The sequence below is a fragment of the Priapulus caudatus genome, unplaced genomic scaffold (assembly GCF_000485595.1).
Source record: "Priapulus caudatus unplaced genomic scaffold, Priapulus_caudatus-5.0.1 Scaffold1244, whole genome shotgun sequence".
Lineage (NCBI taxonomy): Eukaryota > Metazoa > Priapulida > Priapulimorpha > Priapulimorphida > Priapulidae > Priapulus > Priapulus caudatus.
In genome coordinates, this window is record NW_014578305.1 from 26,606 (window position 1) to 30,739 (window position 4,134).

Below are 4,134 nucleotides of genomic sequence, written 5' to 3' on the forward strand. Positions count from 1 at the left end.
GCGTCTGTCCTCGCTGCCTCATAGCCTGGATTCGTGTCCTACCCGCAGTTGACATCACACCACCTGTTGACCTGGGCAGCTGGCGTCGACTTCCTGCGTCCAAGTCTCGAGTCTAGATCCCATTTTTCGCCACGTAGTCATCTTCCCGTGCGATTCTTCTTCCCTCTCGGAGCATGCCTCTCGCATTCGTGTACACCTTTCACTGATCTTCTAGGTTGTGTCGCACCGCCCGCGCGCGTGGACGTGCGACTCCTCCTGTAGCCCTGCTTCACGGTGGCCAGACTACTGTNTCCGCCCCAAGTCTCGAGTCTTAGATCCATTTTGGCACGTAGTCATCGTTCCCGTGCGATTCTTCTTCCCTCTCGCGAGCATGCCTCTCGCATTGCGTGTACACCTTTCAGATCTTCTAGGTTGTGTCGCACCGCCCGCGCGCTGTGGAAAGACCATGCGACTCCTCCTGCTAGCCCTGTCTTCACGGTGGCCAGACTAACGGTCTCTGCTCGTGTTCTGCCTGACGACGTAGCGACCCGCGTTTTGGTCAGAACGCACCGGGCACCATGCTGGGTATTTATTACCCGCCGCCCTGCGCAGCGCGCCCACTATTGGGATTTATACCCCGCCCCCGCAGGCGGCCTACCATGCTGGGTATTTATGTACCCCGCCCCCGCCAAGGCGGCCCCACTATCGACCAGCAGCGAGAATCCGTAGAACCTGCGTGCACGCACATAAACGCATGCGACGCGTCTCCCTATCAGGGCATGGTAGCCAATCGCCTTCGTCGATAGTTACGGGCAGGCATGACCCGCTCCCCGCTTTCTCACCGACAGTCTCACATGCTCACCGTAAGCCGTTCTACGTCGACTTTCCGCTGTTACCTCGGCCGTCACCCGCAGCCGTCTGCGTTAAACCCTCACGGCCTACTTCGTCTCATCGCCGGCCTTCTGCTCGAGTTTCCACGGCGTAACTTCTCTTCCTATCATCTTCCTCTCGGTCGGTTCTCTTGTCCCGGGGTTAGCGGACACCACTGTCCTCTTTCGTACGGCAGGACGACACGACGTTCTTCTCTTCGTACGGCAGGGACGACACACGTCTATCTTCGTACAGCAGGAACGGCCACCACGTCCCTCTTCTTTCACAGCAGGCGACTTGACACACGTCCTCTCTTCGTACGGCGGGGACGACACACGTCCTCTCTTCGTACAGCAGGAACGCCACACGTCCTCTCTTCGTACGGCAGGAACGCCACACGTCCTCTCTTCGTACGGCAGGAACGCCACACGTCCTCTCTTCGTACGGCGGGGACGACACACGTCCTCTCTTCGTATGGCAGGCAGGGACGACACACGTCCTCTCTTCGTACGGCTGGGACGACACACGTCCTCTCTTCGTACGGCAGGCAGGGACGACACACGTCCTCTCTTCGTACGGCTGGGACGACACACGTCCTCTCTTCGTACGGCAGGCTTCTGCGTCGACCTCCCAGGCTACTTCCGCCAACAGTTTCCAATGCGTGGCGCAGTACCCTCTCTGGGCGGTGGAGAGTGTTTTGATCGAGTAGGCGATGGCCCGCTCCTCCCCATCCTGCTCCTGAGACAGCACCGCACCCAGGCCGGTCCCACTGGCGTCAGTGTCCACCAAGAACTCGACAGGATTTCCTGCCACTTTCAATTTCACTCTCCATGAGGGCCGATTCTGCACTGACCCTAACAATCCTCGTTTGCTACGTCGCCGTACTCGCTGTCGGGCAGCGGCCGCCGGCGCCGGCCGAGCCCTTACAAATTTCCCTGTACCTGTCCGGCCGCTGGTTCGGGTTCCCTGCTCTCATTCTCGGAAGGTCCCGCGAATCCATCGGGTCTTGGTCCCGGTCTTCGGGCTGCTTCTGTGTACGTCGGCCAGTTTCTTCCAGCCGCACCGTAGGGCCGTCCCACACCTCGTTGTCGCAGGCGCGGGCAGTCCCGACTGAAGTGGCCCCGCTCCCGACACTCGTAACACAGGCCACCTCCTCCTCTCAGTCCGCTCTGCCTGTCAGGTCCCCGCGGTGCTTGGTGGGCCGCGTTCGACAGCTCCCGATCACTCACCAGTTCCCTGAGAAGTCGTGCGATCTCCTTCATTTCCCTAATCGACTCGGTGCTTCTCTCTCGTGACCACTGTCTCCTTGCTTCGGGATCTAGCCCTGCTGCGGGGGCTCCCGACCGAGGTGGCACTTCGGGGGCTCCCGACGGTGGTGGCACTTCGGGGGCTCCCGACGGTGGTAGCACTTCGGGTGCTCCGGGGGCTCCCGACGGTGGTGGCACTTCGGGTGCTGCGGGGGCTCCCGACGGTGGTGTCCTCCCTACTTCGGGTGCTGCGGGGGCTCCCGACGGTGGTGCCCTCCCTCTCTCTATAGCGGCCTCTAACATTTCCATCAGGCAGGTCGTCCGGCGTCTTGCCTCGCGTCTCCACGCTCCCTCTTCTTCTTCTTCTCGCTCTTCCTCTTATATGTGCGCCAGCGGTCCCTCTATCTCACTGGCAAGCTCTTCCTCGCCTCCACGTGTGCTCCTTGTCTGTCGTCTCGATGTTGCCATCCTGTCCGCAGAAATCCTGGTCTGTACGGCGCCAGTGTAACGTTTTTCCTTCCTTTGCCACCTTCTCGCCCTCTAGCCTATGTCTGGATGTGACTGTGTGTGTGTGTGTGTGTGTGTGGTGTGTGTGTGTGTTTTGTGTGTGTCTTGTGTGTGCGTGTGCGTGCGTTGTGTGTGGTGTGTGTGTGTGTGTGTGTGTGTGTGTGTGTGTGGTGTGGTGTGTGTGTTGTGTGTGTGTTGTGTGTACACAGTGTGTGTGTGTGTGTGTGCGCGCGCGCGCGTGCGTTCGTGTGTATGTGTGCTGTGTGTTGTGTTAGCAAATTCTTATATATTGCTATCCATGCATACTCCAAAAGCACGCAACTGGTCTACGACAGTATAGAATAGTATAAAGGTGAATGAGTGCAATTACCTAAAGTATTAACATGAGATTAAATATTTTATCTTTGCATTCTCCAAAAGCACTCACTGTTCAACACCAGTTGCCCTCAGCAAGGCAGCGATGAATGGTACAGACTTTAAGCTACCAGCAGGTCGTGACCTTCCAGATGTGAGCCGGCTACGTGTTGAATGGAACGACAGAGATCGTGTGCCAATTGATGTCAATTCCAAATGATTATCTGCGTCAATTTAGAATGGTCTGGGAGCCATATCCCGTCATGTTATCAGTAAGTACAGTAAGTCCTAGTACAGCCACCATTCAATTAGTTATTATTATTATTATTATTATTATTATTGTTGTTGTTGTTGTTGTTGTTGTTGTTGTTGTTGTTGTTGTTGTTCCTGCTGCTGCTGTTGTTGTGGTGGTAGTGGTGGTGTTGGTGGGGATGGTGGAGGTGGTGGTGGTTGTTGTTGTTGTTGTTGTTGTTGTTGTTGTTGTGTGTTGTTGTTGTTGTTGTTGTTGTTGTTGTTGTTGTGTATGCGTGTGTGAGGGAGAGAGCATGCTTTCGTTCGATCGTTCGCGCTCCGTTATTATGACTTTCAGTTTGATAGTGTGATTCGTAACTCGTACATTTTGTTGACGCAATGGTGATTTTGCTGTTTTCGTTATTTCTAAACTATTCATCAAGTCGTGGTGTGCCCGGAGCTAATACCACTAGTCAACGGGTACATTTTATTAACGAGCTTTAACTACAATAAGACGGTGACGTTCTGGTGTAACGATGGATACACATTGATTGGAAGCGATACTCTTACCTGCGAGCTAAACACCCTCGCCAAGAGTGCAGGTGGACTCTCGGAAACAAGTCTCACTCTATCTATCTATCTATCTATCTATCTATCTATCTATTTATCTATCTATCTAATCTAATCGTATCTCATCTATCTTCATCTATTATCTACCACCTATCTACTATCTTATCTGATCTAGTCTAGCTAGCTACTATCTATCTAGCTTATCTAGCTATCTAGCTATCTAGCTATCTATCTATCGTATCTATCTATCTATTATCTACATCTATCTATCTCTCTATCTACTATCTATTGCTCGAGTCTACCTATCCTATCTATCTAATTATCTATCAATCACTATCTATCCTATCTGATTCTATCTATCTACATCTACTATCCT

The 4,134-nt window shown here is 53.6% G+C and overlaps 1 long non-coding RNA gene across 1 annotated transcript in view; it reads right to left on the reverse strand.

The window, feature by feature from the left end:
• LOC106815946 overlaps positions 1–4,134 on the reverse strand; it is a 12,096-nt gene that overhangs the window by 7,752 nt on the left and 210 nt on the right. The gene's annotated exons all lie outside the window — the stretch shown is intronic.